Source organism: Drosophila arizonae, chromosome X (assembly GCF_054131065.1).
Source record: "Drosophila arizonae isolate 15081-1271.41 chromosome X, UAZ_ARI_1.0, whole genome shotgun sequence".
NCBI classification, from domain to species: Eukaryota; Metazoa; Arthropoda; class Insecta; order Diptera; family Drosophilidae; genus Drosophila; species Drosophila arizonae.
This window is the reverse complement of record NC_142927.1, coordinates 479,557-499,244: the sequence shown is the minus strand read 5'-3', so window position 1 is coordinate 499,244 and position 19,688 is coordinate 479,557. Positions and strand designations below refer to the sequence as shown.

The 19,688-nt window shown below is 42.4% G+C and overlaps 1 long non-coding RNA gene across 1 annotated transcript in view; it reads right to left on the bottom strand.

The window, feature by feature from the left end:
• Nucleotides 1-3,163: 3,163 nt before the first annotated feature.
• LOC108619783 (uncharacterized) overlaps nucleotides 3,164-19,688 on the bottom strand; it is a 59,318-nt gene continuing 42,793 nt past the window's right edge. The window contains exon 4 of the long non-coding RNA XR_001916284.2: nucleotides 3,164-5,754. This is a non-coding gene — a long non-coding RNA (uncharacterized LOC108619783). The remainder of the gene's footprint in view (nucleotides 5,755-19,688) is intronic.

The window sequence follows — 19,688 nt, the reverse complement described above, 5'->3', positions numbered from 1 at the left end:
TACACGCACACAGACACGGACACTCTCGCACACATAAGTGTGTGTACACAATGACAGAGGCTTTGGGCCTATTAAGCAAACATATTACCAACACACACACACACACACGCACAGGCCGCCTTACCCTCAACAGAAGTGGAAAAAATAACATAAAATAAAAATGAAGCAAATAGGAATGCTCCAAGCGACAATGCACGACTACCAAATACCCTATAATGGCAGTTGAACGAGATGCACGAGACTCTACAAAGGCAGAGGTACACCAAATTTGCTTTCGATAGAGCACAGTCCAAGAGGCAGAGATATATGATATATATGAGATATTTCTTGTCTGGTTCTTTTATAGATCTCGAAATAAACGCATTCAAAGTGGCGGAGCAAACTGGAACTAGCATAACTGGAACTAGTTAAAGTATTTTCATTCCATTCACAGTTCTCCCATATTCCACTGTGTGTGTGTGGCACACTCTACACTCTACACTCTACTTTCTACACTCTACACTCACTGTCAATATTCCTCGCCTTCAATATCAATCAATGGGTAGACAAAATATATCACATATACGACGCATTGGTGGCCATCCAAAAAATTGCACAGTGACGCCCAAAAGCAGGCAACAACACACAAAGCACTCGCGCACGCATGTCCTATGTACATACTTGTGCCTAAATGTACAGCACTCTGTGTCTCTGTGTATGTGTGTGTGTGTCTGTTTATGTGTCTCTCTGTATGTGTGTGTGAGTGTGCTGTGTACATTTTAGCGCATTTTTATATAATTTCCACTTTGTTGCCCCGTTTTATTTTTTGGTTGTTTTGTGCTGCTTTTTTCTGTTTTTTTATTGCACCGCGACCTTGCCGCACCACACCAGGCGCCATGCAACCAGCATATTAACTTTGACTGCATTTGCATATGCAGCAACATCAGCAGCAGCAGCAGCAGCAGCAGCAGCAGCAGATGCAGCAGCAGCAGCATAGCTACTGCAACTGCAACTGCAACTGCATTTCGCCGGTTTTTTTTTTTTTATCTTTTTTGCTTTTTTTTGGCTTCTTTTTTCATAAAAAACGCCCAGCGACTGGTCAGATAATCGTTGGCTGCATGCATCCAACCTTTTTTTGGGGGTTGTTTTGCACGCACACACACACACACGCACATACGCATCAAAAAACATGCAACAAAATTTTCATAAAAAAAAATAGGGGAATACAATTTCTACATTGCACTTGGCTTATTTTTAACTTTTTTTTTTTCATTGCATTTCATTGCTGTGTGTGTGTGCGTGTATGTGCATAGGCCGCCCACATGTCGTCTGCCCAGCAATTGCATTCAATGTCATATTGCACTGAGCCAGCAGCCTCTGCTTCGGCCTCTGCTCCCCACCCCTCCCCATCTCCCTCTCTCTATCTCTCTCACTCACACCCACCTGCTCTCTCTCTCTATTTCTCCTCTTTGTTTGTGTTTGCCTACTTTTTGTGGCGAGTTACTTTGCTCGTTTTTTGGGCAGTTGGCGCCGCTGCGTTGCGTTGCGTGCGTTATGTGCGTTGTGTGCGTCAGAGCGAGTCGGCTGCTGGGCATCATTTGATGCATTCGCCTTTTTTTAGCTTCTGCTTTGCGCTTTGGTTGCATTTAATTTTTTTTTTTTAGTTGTTTCTTTTTTTTTTTTTTTGGTGTTATTTATTATATGGCGCGGGACTTTTTGATAGGCCTACTCACGCGGCTCAAGCTCTGGAAGCGCTGGCAGGTGGGCAGGGGCATTTGAAATTTTTCGTCTATGTGGCGAGCGGAGTGCGCGGCTGCCTGCCTAACTGCCCCAACCCTCAGGAGCTCCATCGAGAGTGAGAGAGAGAGTGTGAGCAAGGGAGAGCGAGAGAGTGAGTGAGAGAGCCGCCGGTGCGTATACTTAATAATAATTGTTGTTGCTGCTCAGATGCAACACAGTTTGACTGTGTGTCTGTGTGTATGTGTGTTGTCCTTAACTAAGTAACTATAATGAGCTGCACAGTGAAGCAAACCCGACTTGAAATGCTCAACATTCTATTTAAAAAAGCAAAAAGGACATCTGCCATATGATGGTACATATCATATATGTCCTTATATGAATATGATATGCTATGACACGATACATGTGATAGGGTATATGATCTAAGAGAGTCCATATAATTGATATATACGATTGATATCATGTGAAGATTAATTGTTTCAGTATCCATGCGATATATATCAGTGAACTTATGTATGATACGATGTGATCTCTTGTGAATCTACTTGATCTGATATAATATGATAATAAATAGATGATCTCTATGGCATGCGCTATAGTATGATATACACAAAAGTGATCTGATGTGATATGTTCAGTACGGTACGATATGATCTCTGTAGGTTCCTTGGGATCTGATACAATATGAATATTGATAGCTGATCGCTGTAGCATCTGCTTAAGCATTCCTAAAACGCTGCCCTTTGCCACAAGGCTTGCGGCACTGTGAATTTGGCAGGGGCAGCGTGAATTTGTATAAAACGAGAGAAAAAAAAAAACAGAAAAAAAAAACAAAATAAAAATGTGCTCAACATTCTTCTTCTTCTACTACAACTCTTTTTATTTTAAATTCCAATTTGAAACGTTGTGTTGTTGTTGTTGTACGCACGCACGCGCTTTGTTGCTGGTGTTGATGCAACTGCAACTGCAACTGGTGTTTGTGCATTATGTGCCATATGTATGCATGTGTGCATCTGTGCATGTGTGCATGCGCGTGTGTGAGGCAGCATGCCGAATATATAAAATTAAAAAATAAAAGGAAAGGAAAAAAAGTTTTGTGGGCATTTTGTTGCACTGGACCCAGCTTTTGACAACAGTATCGAACAGCGACGCCGACAGCGCTGCTCGTTGCGATGCTGGCAGCGCAGTCGACGCTGCTGTTCGCATAGGCCGAGCAACAAAAAGGACGAGAGTGCGGCGCTCATTTGCCAGTGCACGCACACACACACACAAACACAAACACATACACATATGTATATATGTATATATAGGCATATGTATATTCAATAATATATGTATGTGTGTGTGGGGGACAGGTGGGGGAAGGGAATGGGTTTGGGAGGTGTGCACACACACGCATTCACACTCACACACACATGTGCATTTTTATAGGGTTTCCATTGCATTTTTATTTAATTCGTTTTTTTTTTTTTTTTTTTTTTTTTTTTTTTGAGCATTTGGATTACGCTTTGTTGCCTGTGTTTCGTGTCTCTCTCCTGTGTGCTTGTGTGTGTGTGTGTCGCTCAATTTTTGTTGCTCTTAGTTGTTTTGCTGGTTGCCTTTTTATATTTTTGTTTTTCATTCCTTCTTTCGTTTTTTTTTTTTTTTTTTTGTGTCAGTGTTTTGGGCAGATTTTTATTTTTCGGCCGCGGCTTTGAAACTGGAGGAGATGGAGCAGCGGCAGAAAATGGAGAGAGAGGTGATTCAAGGGCGGGGGGTGTATCTGAAGGGGCAGCCGCTGCAGTTCAGCTGCAGCAGCAGCACAGGCCTTTGGTCAGAGCGGGCGAGCGACAGCGAGAGAGAGCGAGAGAGGACGAGTCAGGGTTCGGGTCGAGCCGGAGCTTGAGAGCTTTAAGTAGGGGTAGTCAAAAGTTGTTGTGCGTGTGTCGATGACGATGATGTCCATGTTGATGATGATGAGACGCAGCTCATTATGATGTTGCCTGCATATTATGTGCAAGCCCTGCAGCAACAACTCAGAACGGACTTTGCCGTTGGAGCATTGACAACTGCACCAACTGAACACATGTGCGCGAGCGAGAGAGAGAGAGCGTGAGTCAGAGAGAGACAGCCGACGACGACGCCGGCTGCGACGTCGGCGACGACTGACTGATCCCAAAAAAAGTTTTCCTGGGCAACATTATATTCGAATAGTTCAGATCCATTTAGATGAACATCAGTTAGCTATCGGATTGGACGTGCGTCGAGCCGAGCCAAAAGCAAAACCAAACCAGCCAAATAACCAACAAACAACCAACAGACAACCAATAGACAACAGACAATACAGCAGCCGAGGATTTGCTTGACAGTCCAAGTCCTTGCAACAGCAACATGCAACAAACTAACAATTGTGCGTGCTGCCAGTGGCCGAGTTGCCGTTTCTAAAACTAAAACAAGAACTAGATCTAAAAACATAATCAAAGCCAAAAACAAAGCAGAAAAACTGAAAAAGGCGGCAAAGCGCGCGACGTTCATCTTTTTTTTTTTCTTGTTCAAGTGCCAAGAGAAACAATTGTTTTTTTTTTTTGTTTGATTGCCAAATGTGAACTGCGAATAACTGAAAAGTGAAGCTAAGCAAAACATAGAAACATACAAATTTGTGTCTCTCAAGTGTCATCTGTGTCTCTATGCAATGGACTATCTTTTGTAGCCGCCCTTACCCAGTCGAAGAGCTAAACAACTCCAAACCATTCGATAAGTGTTTGCTTGCGCCAAGCACTTGGACCTGAAGCCGAATCAGAATCAAGTTCAAGCTCAAAGCAGCTTTGCGAAGGTAAGTCAGCTTTTCCAAATTTCCGTTTACGTTTAACACCTGCATTTCCGTTTCGGATTTCACGCATACCTAAGTAAGTACACGATCGAAAGGAATTCTAAAGCATTCGATTCGGTTTCTATTTTATTTTAGCTAATACTGAGATGCACAAAGTATAAAGATAAATAATTATACTTTAGTAGAAGATACTAGAATACTTTCAAATATTTTCAAAAATATGTTGGTAAATTTAGATACTCTCAGTTGCTCTGGGATACTTTGAGATGATTATGTAAGAACATTACCAAAAGAAATTCCAAAGCATTCCATTCGGATCCTGTTTGCAGAAAGCACAAAAATACATGGATATATACTTTGAGATACTTTCAGTTATTCTGAGATACTTATAGATACTGTCAGATACTCTTAGATACTCGGTGAGATACGTAGAGATACTTCTGGAGACTCTCAGTTACTCTGAGATACTTCTAGATACTCTAAGTTACTCCGAGGTAGTTTCAGATACTCTCAGTTCCTCCGAGATACTTTTAGATACTCTCAGATACTTTGATATACTTCAAGATACTTTCAGATACTCTTAGATACTCTCTAAAATACATAGAGATACTTCTAGATACTCTAAGTTACTCTGAGATAGTTTGAGATACTCTCTGTTGCTCTGGATTCCATTAGATACTTTCAATTACGGCACAGAAAACATAAAATTCAGTTATAATTTGAATGATTTTAATGAAAAGAAAATTTATGCATTCATTATTATTAAATATTTTTATTAAAATGTTTCTACTGAAATAAACTAAACTAAACTTTTAATAAACAAAACAAAACTTTATACAATTTGTTAAATATATATATCTGAAATCGCAAGGAAATGAAAACGAAATTTGAATTTACGACAGATATATAAATACTTTATTTGGAGATATTCTCATATGATATATGTAGTACATAAACAAAAAAGACAAAATGAATGGCCTACATACGAATAATAAGTCCTTACTCTTTTAATATTTGCAATTAGCTTAGAAATGGAAAGACATTTCCTGGGAAAATCAAGTATAAATATATACGTTTGTATGTATGTATTCAGCTGCTCCTATAGTCCCATCCACCGACCAGCGTGAGTCAAGGTTTCAGCGCTTTGTTGTGCCCTTGTCCCCAGCGAATTGGCCAACGGATTGCGGCCGTGTATCGATTGATTCGCCGCCAAGTTGAGGCAAGACCTGGAAATAGACAAAACAAAAGTTTTCAAATTAGAATTTAATATTTTAATCTCATTCAAATCGAAATCCATGAAATACGCCTATATATACACACATATTTAAGTGCGCCATAAGCTCTATTACACACTCCCATGCCGTTGTCGTTGCCGTTTGGCTGCTGGCGTCAGAAATTACAAAGTTATAAAAACAATAAGAAAAACGTTTACTTTATCATTTTTCACACCCGGCAAAGGCAACACAAAAAACCACACAGACACAGAGTGAGGTAAAGAGACAGAGAGAGAGAGAGAGAGAGTGAAAGAGGATGGGAGCAACCTTTCAGGCACATCCACAACCACATCCACATCCCCAATGTATAGAAAACTACTAAAACGACGTTTAACACGCGGAAACGCGAAAAACTTCTCGTACTCCCGTTAGACCCGTCCGTAGTCCCCTTAGTCCAGGATGCGGCATGTGCTGCGGTCGTCCGAGAGCAGCTTCTGCCTAAGCCCCTAGCCACACGGCCACACGGCCACACACAGCCACACTCAGCCACACAGCCTCCGCGCCAGCCTTTGTCCGTGCAATGCAATAGCTCCAGCTCTAGCTCCAGTTCTAACTGCAGCACAAAAGCAGGCTACAGAAACAAAAAGACAAGGGCGCTCGAGTCGAGAGTGCTCGACTAGCAAATACCCTGAGCTAGGCGTGCATGGTGCTTGGTTTGAGTACTCTCGATTCTAGTTCTTAATAAAGAGAGCAGTTGCTGGATCTGAAATAAACATGATCCTTGCCGAGTAGCCCAAGCACGAATGAAATCCATGTTGGGTATGCTTTGAATAATAGGTGAATCTAGAGAATACTTATATGGAATACAAATTATCATCCAACACTCGTTAGCTTTAGTTACGGCTCGATGGGATTCTGCTGACACTAGCACCCAATAGACCCGGTTTCTACTCCGTTCCAGGGTATACAAAAGCAAAAGTAAAAAAAAGAAGAATGTAAACATAGACAGAGTCAACAAAGTTGTTTGAACGCAGTCACAGGACGCTGCAGGGCCTGTGCCTTTGCTAGGTGCAGAACACTTTTTTAATAATTTCCTCTTTTTTTTCGTTTAAAGTCAATTGCTGAACAAGGCAAACGCTATCGTCGTTCACTCAATTTGATGGCCCAATTGTAGGATCTGTTTATGCATTTACTTAGCCAAACGCCAGCTTTTAGGCAGATCTCTCCCCCTCTTCCGCCCTCCCGCTCTCTTTCGCGCACATACATACACTTTGTCTGGTTGCAACCGCTAATGCGAGCTATTTAATATCAATTTGCATTTGCTGGCTAAATCGCTGCTTATTAATTAATCGCAAATTGAATGAAATTAAAGAAAAGTGCAATAAAATGTGCCCTTTGCTACCTGTGTGTGTCTCTGTGCGTATGTGTGTGTGCGACTCCTCTAAGCCTCACTCTATCCCAAACGAGCTCTCATTTAATTATGCGGTCTTTGTGTGCGTAATTGCCGGCAATCTTATTTAATTAGTGCAACTGCAGCGCTGCTTGCAACTCATTGCAGCAAATACACAAGCGTTTCCCTGTTTTATACTAGCAGGGTTTAATGGTTTCGTGGGATGTATGTAACAGGCAGAAGGAGGCGTGGCAGACTATATCAAATAGATATATATGTATGTATGGATTTTAGAGATGGGCAACGCGCCAAAGCCGTACATCCATGTCCGTCAGTGCATCTGTCCGCTCGTATGAGCGCTGAGATCCTGTAAACCATATATCAGATAATACTGTATTCCAGATAATAATATCAGCTGCTCTCAGACTTTGATTTTTCTTAACCTGGAGTCTTTCTGGAGGTGCAAGTCACTACAGCAAGTACAATCAATAGATGTTTTGGAGTAAAGCAGGAATCTCGATTAGTTATCTATTCGAATTTGACAATGATGGTGTGTACTTTCCAATCTACAACAGCATCGACTCAGCAGAGAAGAAGAACAAGAGACAGCGATTGGATCAGCTTAGCTCAGTACAGTACAAAACAGACTCAAGTCCAAATTTGAATTCCGATTCAAAACCAGAACCAGAACCAGCTCGGCATCACACAAATTCCAAGCAAAGAAAATAAGGAGAAGAAGAAGAAGAAAAAGAAGAAGAAGAGCAAAAACACACAATTTGTTCGCAGTTAAATTGACTGCAATTTTTTGTTTTTAGGCAAGAGCGAAATTTACGGCCGGTTCAATGACCCACAAAATTGAAACCAAACAAAAGCCCCCCAAAAAACAGAACCAAAAACCAAAACAACAACAGCAAGAGATTCCTCTTCTGTGTGTGTTTGTGTGTATGTGTGTGTGTGTGTGTGTGTGTGTGCCGATCTTCAAGCTGTTAGAGAGAGCGAGAGCAAGCAAAAAGGCATCAAACGAGAGCGCAGCAGCACCAGAGAGACAACGAGCGCAGGGGAGGGACAACGCGTGTGCAGTTGTCAAAAAGCGGACAAAAATAAAAACCCGAAACTTGCAAACGCACACACACAGCATGCATACAAAAATATCAAATAGCAAATTACTCATGCGACGAAGGCGACGATGACGAAGAAGAAGAAGCAGAAGCAGCAGCAGCAGAAGCAGAGGACGACGATCAGCAAAGCTTGTAAAATGACCAGCAGGGGTTAGTGGCACTTGGTGGTTCCTACTAACAAATGAGAAGGTGCATTATGCAGTCGGTAGTACCCGTCCACTGCAGGGTTAGATAGGAGAGACGAGGAACGAGTAATGCTCAGTGATCAGGGATCAAAAACCAAACAAGTGACGATCAAAAGGATACGAAAAATTAGAGAGATTGCGATAGGCCAAAGGTTGCAGGCAGGGGATCGTAGCACATGGGGCATATGCATAATGGGTGAGCCTCTCTCGGGCGGATCTCTGTGTGTGCCTTGGCAATGCGGTTTCTAAATTAGAAGCAATATACTTGTATATACATACATACATATACTTGTTATACATACATACATATACATGTATGTACATGAACATACTGAACAAACTGTACTAAATTGCATATAGGAATTCCTAGCTACGTTGAAAGTCAAAGAGAAAGTGACCAAGATAAATTCCCATTGTTGAGCAATCCAGTAAAAAAGGTACATTAGAAAGATATTGATAACGGATGAACAGCAGGTACAGATTGCATGTAGTATATATGTAGATAGTCTATTAATAATATGTGGATAGTATAACTATGTTAGATGCATAGTAGTTAGCATAAATACTACTACTTGCACTAAAGATATCTATCTATAAGCATGAAAGACGAATTTTCCATTTATACAAATACCTATATATTAATATATGTATGTTAATAGATCTTAAAAGCAAATATATGTATATATGATGAATATACATACATGAATACGTACATATGTTCATATGCCAAGCCCGTACTTTATACATACAATATACATACATATGTACATACACACACTTGGGGTATTTAGTCGAGAGCCAAAAAGCGCAACGAATTTCAATTCCCCGGTAAGACTATATTTATATACTCTGTACATATAGACATATGAATATATACACATATATTGTATATAGCTTATAGAACCGTCTGCTATATTTTTTGCAAAGAATTATTGTTTGGGAACAGAACAGAACAGAACAGAGCAGAATTAATATTGCGTACCAGGAAAGGCAAGGGCCCAAACAATGCAAAATAATGCAACGAACCTTGTATCCGGTTAGACTAGAATTTCGGGTATTAAATGACAACAACAACAACGCGGCAGCAACGGCGACAGAGGCAGCGGCTGCGGCAGAGAAGCCATTCTAATTTAGCACGAAATTTTAGGCATGCAAATGTAGAGCAGTCTATGTATGTATGTATTATACATATACATATATGCACATATGATGTATGGATGGATGTATATGTATGTGCATATGTATGTGCATACTACAAATGTTCATTGCTGCTGTTGTTTCTTTTGCGCAGTATCAAACGCCTACGAAAATATGCGCAACTGCATAGGCGACAGCAGCGGCAGCAGCGGCGGCGACGGAGGAACACGGAATGAGAAACGAGAACCAGAACAAGAACGACACTTGTATGCCTTTTGCACACACACACACACACGCACACTCGCCGCATACACAACTGCAGCTATTCAGCTTTGCTGCTTCTGCTCAAAAGTCAAGAAATAATTTTTTTGGCAGTCATTGACCCGAGCGAACGTCATGGCCAAGGCGACAAAGAGGGGCAGGGAGAGAGAGGAAGAGATAGAGAGGAGGAAGAGGAGGCGAAGGCGATGGCGATGGCAAAAGACGATGTAGAAAGATAGCAAACAACTTAAACACAGAGAGCGATAGTCGCCGCTCACACACACACACAATTTTCTGACCTGCCGATGATCTCACTGAGAGAGAAAGAGGGAGTGAGAGAGAGAGAGAGATATAGGGAGCGCAAGCGCATGCAGTTTCTTTTTTCGCTCTCATTCGCCACGCACGTAGGCGAGTTTTTTTGGCATGTCTGTAAGTGTGTGTGTGTGTGTGTGTGTGCGTATGTGTGATACAGGGTGCTTAGAAGCTTGCAGTGCATAGCCAGACAAATAACCAAAAAAATGATTCACGCGAGGCGAAACCGCCAAATGCGTGTGGAGAAGTGCATTGACTTTAGCTTTTCAGCGATTTGCGTGGCATTGACACATGAGCTCACACACACACATGTTTGATTATGAATACTAAAATATATACATCTATGTGTGTGTGCATGTGTGTGTGTGTGTGAGGCAAGGCTTTGACCTCAACACTGAGTGATTGACTAACTGAAATTAGCAGTTGCCCACATCACAGTGAACTACGATCACCGATCGCCGATCGCCGATCGCCGATAACTGATCACACTGATCATACTGATCATACTGATTACCGTAAGCATGCTCCCCGCTCTCTGGCGCTGCCCTGCCAAATGCCTGTTGGCCGATAAGGCAAGAGTTCACTGGACGCTGCGCAAAACAACTGCAAAAAAGTCGACAAAAGCTAAAAATACTCGCTGCAAACTGCTCTTTATCAAAATTCACACTCACTTTCATACACAGAACAAGAGGGAGAGCGTGTGCTTGCTTACTGTTTTAGCAGCTAGTCGAGCAGCTGCCCCCAATTCTGTGCGTGGGCGTGGCAGCTGACGTAAGTCACTGCCAGTTTATATATATTCTCACATTGATTGAGCAATAACAACAATCTGAATTAATTTCTCATCATCCACTGTTCAGTATTCATTATTCAATATGAATGCTCTCAATCGCTATCAGCAATACATGTATGTACACATTCATATACATTTGTAGGTATGTATGCATACGTAAAGCTGAGCTAGAAACTCGAATATTAGCTTGATGAACTCCAATTGCTCCAATTGTTGAGCTTGTTCAATAAGGTTTAGTGATCTAAACGATCCATTAACTAGTTCAGGGTTCGAATTGCTCACTAGCTTACTAGATAAATTTTGATCTATTATGATCTGTTTATGAACTAGTTTAATTTTCTGGACAACAATTCACTAATAAATAGTTCATAAATCTATGAACTAGTTTGATGGATTAGGTGAGCAGATCATATGCAGTTAATGAACTGCTGAATTAAATTGTATGCAGATCACATATCAATAGTTCAGTAGCTTACTAGTTCATTTTGCTAAGTCGTTCGATTGAACTACATCTAAAGTAAAAGAGACGATGCTGATGTATATAAATGCCCCTCTCGCTCTCCTTTATTGTGCGTGTGTGTGTGTTGTCAAAAGTTATCAATCACAAATACACACACACGCACACACACACACTCATACCACACACGATTGTCAAATGTCTGAAAGCAAAAATCGTAATGAAAAGCATTGGCGCTTCCTCTCCTTGCTCTTATTATGCATACACACATAATTCTCTCTCTCTCTATCTCACTCATTCACCCTGTGTGTGTGTGTGTGTGTGTGTGTGTGTGTGTGTGTGTGTGAGCAGCTACATCCATTGAATTCAAACAATATTAAAAAAGTGAACTAGAAGTTATTGCAGCCCCAAGCCCCCATTCCAGTCGCTGTCCCCCGTCCCGACCCAGCTTCATTTGAAAGATGTTATAGAAATTTTTTAAGCATGTTTCAACTACGCATTTGCACATGCCACGCCCACGCCCTCCTCCCACGCACAGGCAGCGAAGGCTGCGCGTTGTATTTGAGTAACTCTATTCATCATTTTGCGCGCTTCTTTAGCATCGTCCTTGTCGTCCTTCTGCAGCATCAAAAAATGGAAAAATGAAAAAATGAAAAAATGGAAGCAAAAAAAAAATGAAGGAAATCAGGCAGGAGTGAAAACTGCTTACAAGGATTTCTTGCTACGAACGCCCATTGCTACTGCTGCTGCCGCATCTTTTGGTTCATTTTTTAATATATACTTACACACACACACACATACACATACACAAATATGTGTATGTGTGTGTATTTTCTTTTGTATAAGTATAAAATTCTAAAAAAGAAGTATTAATCCTTAGCTTAAACATTTGGCAACCGCAGCAGCAGCAGGCTTCACTGACTACATAACACAAGCACAACCACACTCACACACACACACACACACACACACACACACACATTTACAGTCGTTTAGAGTAGCAACTGCTTCTTAAGCTTGTTGGCAGCTCGTAGCTCATGTCTTAGCTCGCATTTGTTAGGTCTGTTTATGTTGTGTGTGTATGTGAGTGTATGTCATGTGTGTATGTGTGCTATGTGACTGTGTGTGTAAGCAGCACACACATTCGCAGAGCAAACAAGCTCTTTAAAGTCTTGCATATTGATTGTAATTATGGAAGATCGATAAAATCTAATGTCCGTGTGTGTGTGTGTGTTTTTGAGAGTGTGAGTCACTCACACTCACACATACTATGACTATGTACATGTATATAAACAGCAGGTGGTGTGCAGGCTTTGACTGCCTTCAGCATTCGTCCATTTCAAGCAACTGCAGCTGATTAGCTCTGCTTCTAAATCCAAGCAACAACAACTAGCAGCAACAACTACAACAGCAACAACAACAACTAGGAGCAGCAACAGCATCATCTCCCTGCGTACTTACTTTGAGCTTCGTATCGCTTTTTATTCAAATTCATAATCGCAAAAATTTTTATATATATTCTTACTTATGCTCAAAAGAAAGCGAATGTATGTGTGTGCGTGTGTGTGTGTGTGTAAGGACTAGTGCTTGGCTTTGTGCTCGGCCTACAATACGGCCCACCCACACCAAGCCCAGCCCAGCGCAGGCAGGCAGGCAGGCATTCGATGGCAGCCGATATCGCTTGCCGCCAAAGCCTCCACAATTCATCTACACACAGTTACATGCCCCAACCCTGCACCCCCACCCTCCTCGACTCTCTCCTTGTGCTTCTTCGCGCCCCCATCTCAAGCGCTGTAATCGGAAACTTTCCTCTTTCTTAACATTTTTCATCTTTTTTTTCGTGCTTGTGCCAAAAATACAAAAAGTACCCAAGCCAGGGGAGCTGGGGGAGGACTGGGGGGTGCTGTATGCTGAGAATGGAATGAATGAATAATAAAAGCGAAGCACTCGATGGCGTAGAATTTGAATAGAAGCTTAGTTTTTCGCTTATACAACAAAAACTTTCTTTTTTTCGGGGTTGTTTCGAATTTTTTTCTACTTTGCGCGCGACGCGAAGCTGCTGGGCGAGGGGAGGGTGTGCGGGTGTGTGAGTGTGTGTGAGTGTGTGTGTGTGTGTATGTGTGTGTTTAAGTTGCACAGTCAGGAAAAGGGCAAGGAAAGCGTTTTTATACCCACACACAGAGGCGAGTGGGTAAGCGAGTGAGCTAGAGTTAGTGAATGAGTGAGGGAGAGAGAGCGAGAGAGCGAGCGAGAGGAAGAGAGCGACGCAGACGCAAGACGACAGAAGAAGAAAAACTGAAAAGTTTATAATTACTTATTTTTTGATGAATTGGGTAAATATTAAAAATGGGAAAAAAAGAAAGAAAAACCCCCAACAGCGCGGGCGCGGGCGGGTGCTGACGGGGGAGATAGAACCGAACCGAACTGAACCGAACCGTACCGTACCGTACCGTAAGCGATAACTGAGCAGGGAATAGGAAAAACTTGAAGCGGCGACGGTGGCAGAGGCAGCGACAGCAGCAGAGGCAGCGGCGGTGGCAGTGGCAGTCGAAAAGGTACAGCGAATGCTTAAAAAGAAATACGACTACATTATAAATTATCGATCGATTTTGGTTTTTGTTTCTTTTTTTTTATATATATACATACATATATATTTCTATTTTATTTCAGAGTTTTCAGTGCCGCCATTGCTGCTCTTCTGTTGTTGTTGTTGTCTGAAAATTACGAGTACAAAGGAAGAACTATATAGAAAAGAACAAGCTGAAACAAAAGACGAGGCTCGACTTAACAATCGGTGCACTGGGTATATATATAGATATATGGTATACTCCCATGGTATATAAATGAAAAACTTGATAAAACTAAAAAAAACTAAGACTCTCTAGAGTGTAGGCTTAAGGGCTGCCCCAATGGGGCTACGATTTGTACGATTTATCACGATCTACTCGGTCTAGTCTATCAACTCTTTCTGGGATGTGAGTACTGGTCATAATAATAATGATGAGGAATACATATAAGGATGATGATATACAATCGGGATTCTGATCATCATTATGGCATTATGCCAAAATGTAGAATAATAACAATGTTCATCATAATGAAGACAGTATTAACGAAAATGACTATGATGGCTAATGCATTAATTATATTGATTCTATTATAACAGTCAAAGTGTCCTGCTAGAAGTCTTAGTCACAGGTAAGCATGGCAGAGTTAGAGCTGTGCTGGGCTGTTTAAATATTTTGATGGCCAATAGAACTCATATCATATTTTCTATTGGCTAAAATAGTGAACTGAGCTGAGCTGAACTGAACTTCATTTGCTCAATTAATTTTATGTAATTGAATTGCTCAAGGAAGCGTCCACGACAACACCAACAACAACAACAACATCAAGAGCAACGAGAGTAGAAGACGTCGCGACATCCTTATTAAGTTTAATTGAATTTGTCGTTTGTTTTTTTTTTTTCTGTTTCTTTTTCGTATGCGTTGCCTGACGCTTTTTGTTAATCAAATAAACTCTAAATAATCAAAAAGCGCAAAAGAAGTTTTCCTCTTCTCGCGCTTCCCCGTTGCGGCCTCTCAGACAACGACGCGGATGTCGAAAGGAAATGCGCTTTATGAATTATTAAAACAGAAATTCTCCTTTTCTCACTCCCTCTCTCTGTTTATCTATCTGGCTCTCTGTCTCCGGTTGTGTCACTCTATCCATCATATATATCATAGATATCTCTACCACTCCTTCTCTAAAAGTCTCTCTCGGTATCTCACTCTCTCTCTTACTCTCCCTCTACCACCTCTCTCTCTCTCTCTCTTTCGCACCTCACCTCTCTCTCTCTTTCGCATCCTTTTCAAAGTTCCGGCTCGCTCTCTCTCTCCCTCTCTTTCGCATCCTTTTCAAAGTTCCGGCTCTCTCTCACTCTTTCCCTGTCTCTCGTTTTCTCGTTCTCTCTCCCCGTTCTGATCATGCGTCACATTAGATGTTTCACATTTCACTTAGTCTTAACTCCTCTGGGCTTTTATCACACTGTTTACAGCTCCTACACTTTTATCGCGCCTCCCGGATCCACACTTATCTGTAGAGCAAACATGCGTTTGCCCTCGTTGCCAACGATCGTGAGTCAGACTGCTGCACATCTTTTCTACATACTCGACGCATTCACCGGGCTGCACTGCACAAGTGGGCCTGCTAAACGTTATTTCCTCTGGCGCTGGCGCTGGCTCTGGCGCTGACTCTGGAAACAACTATAAACAGAAATACTTTCCATCAAAGCAACGCCTCTCGAGTGCCCCATTGTCATTTGGCCCCAACCTTCAGTGGAACTTTTGCCAACTAACTGGCATACATACATACATACATATATAGTGAGCGTATGCCCTACCCCACACAATTTCGCTCCCACTCTCCCCCTCTCATTCTACATTATATATATGAATATATCTGTATATATAAGCCTCTCTATAAACCCTCTTTTTCAAATGCTGCCTAGGGGCGGCTCATCAGCCATTTGCCATTGCCATTGCCATTGCCATTGCCCAAAGCTTTTCTTAGCGCCCAGAAAATCTGCGGAATTTATAAAATTTTCATAGTTACAACTTTCTTTATGTTGCAAGGAGGCTGACTACAGCTGAGTGGGGCTGAGTGGAGCAGAGTGGGAGCCGTTGCCGTTAACTTAATGTGCAGTCGAGTCGAGAGGGCCAGCCAGACCCTACCCACGTCTGTATGTGTGTGTGTGTGTGTGTGTATGTGTATCTAGCAGCTCTTCAGCTTCTTCTATTTTGCAGTTTAGTTTCAAATACATTGCTCTTGCCTTTGCTCTTGCTGCAGTCTCTGTTTCTGTTTCTGTTTCGTCTTCTTCTTGGCTTCTTTTTTTTTTTTTTTGGTAATATTTCTTGCGTGCGCTGCTTTTATACACAAGACTCTACATTATTATTATTATTATTATTATGCTGCTTTTTTTCGCTCTCTTGTGTAAATGGGATTAAAAGACCCAGCGAGCGAGTAAGAAAGGGAGAGAGAGAGAGAGAGCGACTTGACTGCCTGCCACTACTTCTTATTTTTCTCGCTGTTGTTGTTGTTGTTGTTGTTGAGGCAACTCTCAACTCGAAACAAAAAACAGCAACAGCAAACCACCCCTATCCCCCTCCCCACTCGCTCGCTCCCGCCTCCCTCCACGGCCGCACAGTTTTGGAGCTGCTTCGCCCGCTACTTGGCAAACAGACGCAAACTTTTCAGCGCTCTAACAGTTTTCGCCTATACCTAAAATAAACCAGCAGCAGCAGCAGCGGGGGGGAGGGGCGGCGGTAGGCGGGTTGTAGCAAGGTTGGGGTTGTAAAAACGACAAGCGAGAATGAAAAGGAAACCCAAAAAGAAAATGTACGCGCGCCGCGAGAAATGTTAAAAAATATTTTTATAGCTACGCGAACGTTAGAATAGTGTTTGCTGTGCCTGTGTGTGCGCCCATCTGTGTGTGTGTGAGTGTGTATGTATATATTAACTGTGCGCTTGTGTGTGTTGGAGCTCTGCTGCTGCCAAAGTTTGAAGGTCGAAAGCGCCAGCAGCGACGTCAACGTCTTCTTCATTGCCTATGCTGTTGCTGCTGCTGTTGTTGTTGTTGTTAGCCAAAATGGGGTGTTGATTGAACGGTTGGTTGGCCCACCCACAGCCAGACGCCGCCAGAGCTGCGTTTAGACACAAATTTTACAGACCACCCACACAAAGCATGCCCCCATCCCCCCTCCCCCCTCCCCGCGCAACCTGCTATAAAAAAAAAGAAGTAGCAGTAGCGGCAGCTGCTGCAAGAATAGGGGAACAAGGTAAAGGCGAAGCAAGCGAGCGTGCGAGCGAGAGAAAGCGAGAGAGAAAGATGAAGGGGGAGTGGGGAACGAAGAGGACGAGTCGGAGAAGTAGGCAAAAGTATTACTTGAGAACATGTATAGAAAGATTGCCAACTAGCACGGCCTGCCCGAAGAGTGGGAAGAGCGGGGAATCGCGGCAGTTAGGCGAGATAGAGCGCTGACTGCGCTGCCAGCTTCAGTTTCGCTGCCGACTGCGCGGCTGCTGTGCACTAAATAAATTGTAATACAAAGTTTCGCTGAATTATTATGTATTCAAATCGATATCAGGCCGAAGAGTTCGAGTTATGTGTGGCGGAGCAGCAGGCAGCAGGCAGAAGGCAGAAGGCAGAAGCGAGCAGTAGCAAGAGTAGAATGAGATTTATTTTATCTCAATTCTTTCCTTATGTGTATTTTTCTCGTACAGTTGTGCGCGGCTTACAGCATTGAAATGGGAGGCGCGAGAAAGGGGGCCAGGCTGAGGAAATCAGTTTCTTGAGTTTACTTCTTCTTGAATGTCAGTTTACGTAGATTGGGCCTTAGAGAACACATTTGTTTGACGATTAGGGTTCAGTGATAATCGCGGTTCATGGTTCATGGATAACGCTGCGGTAATGTCACATGAGAAACATGGCTTGGGGTGGCTCACCCGTGCAGCAGAGGTTATCCGTCTTCTCCGCTGGCTACGTCAACGGGAAAGAGCTAACAACGAAAGTCACACAGAGACGCTTACTATTGATAACGTGCGCCAGCGACAGCTGGGCCTGGCTCGCTAGCGCCTATCGCTGGGAGGAGCATAAACTAAGGCTGGGAGAGTCGGAGACCAGTGAAGTGATTGAAGTGGGAAGGAAAGTCAGTCATTCAATCAATATAGAGTCAGGTAGTCAACTTAGCTAATCAGTCAAGAACTTGCCGTTGTCAGTCATTCAGTCAATCAACCAGTCTGTCAATCAGTTATACGTCTCTTGAATCCACTCAAAGACTTACCTTACAGCTAGGCAGCCCATCATTAACACTGATTGACTTAGTTCCTCAGTCAATTCTTTAATTAGTGAACTAAGTAGGCTCAACAGATCAATCAGATGCCAATCAAACGTTCAGTCTAGCCAGCATTCGGTCAGTCAGTCAATTAGGCAGTCAACCAGGTGAATGAGTAAGCTTATTAATTAGTCAATCAGCCAATCACTTTATTACCAATTCGATAGAGCCATCAATCTATTCCCAATTCTATCTGTCGGGCAATCAATCAGTCATCCAGTCAAACTGTCAATCAGTCAATCATATTATCAACATATACGCGCACCGAGTCTAATAATTAGACTGCAAGACCATCATTAATCCGACAGATCCCAGCTGAAATGCTAGTTTGCCACGGGCCTTATTGGCGTATACGTAATATTTGGATGCAACGAGACTTAAGCAGTTGGTACAACTTTGTGGCATGTGGAATGTTATGGCATGCAGCTCGAGCCATGCACAGACAAAGTTAGAACTTAGCTACAAAGCATTGCAGATAGCACCAGGCACTGGGCAAACGAATCGTCGTCCAGAGCACTGGCAACCCAAAAAGACAGAGCAAAATACAGTTATACGAGCAGCGGTAGAAATGTTTACAAAAGCTTACAGAAGCCGCGGCCCCACCAGCTCCTTCAGTTTTTAACCCGAAATTTACTGCTATTATATTTATTTTTTCTGGTTCTTATAATTCGTATAACTGGAAAGCCAATGGAAGTTACGAAAGTGGGTATATTGGGTGAATCGATTACAAAGTCTAGTTTGGAATGGCGGGAATCAAAAAGGCTGGACACGACATTATATATTTATGCATATATACCCAGTATATGTCCATAATTTGGATCAGCTGAATCTCGAATTAACAGCTGCGCCTGCTTAGGGTATTTGTTAGCCCAGCATACCCGCCAACAGCTCCTACTTGTTTTATGCAATTTCGTTTCTGTTGTTGTTTCTGCCTCCTATAGACATAGACATAGTGGCTGAGTCCTGGCCAGGGGCAGCATAAGCAGCAAAGGTGTGGAACGGAGGGGCAGGACGATAGTTGGGTCTGGGCTAAGGGCAGCAACATTTTAAATATAATTATAATATTATTTGGCCCGGTATTTTTTCGCCCTGCTGCCTCAGCTGCAGCCACATTATGTGTGCGCTCATGTGTATGTGTGTGTTTCAGTATTAGCGCCACTCTGCTGATAAGAGACCGAGAGAGAGAGAGAGAGAGGGAGAGAGAGAAAGGAAAATAGAAAGCGAGAGAGGGGTCATCACTGCATTGTTAATGTAATTTCGCTTTGCAGCCGCGTTTTTATTCTGCTTTTCGTATTAAAATAATTATAGAATTTTTTTGTGGCCCATTTTTGTATGTGTGTGTAGAAATACTTCTAGCCCGTATTATCTGTTTCCTTTTGCTTTTGTTGCGTTTCAGTTCGCTTTGCATGTGTGTAAACTGTAAA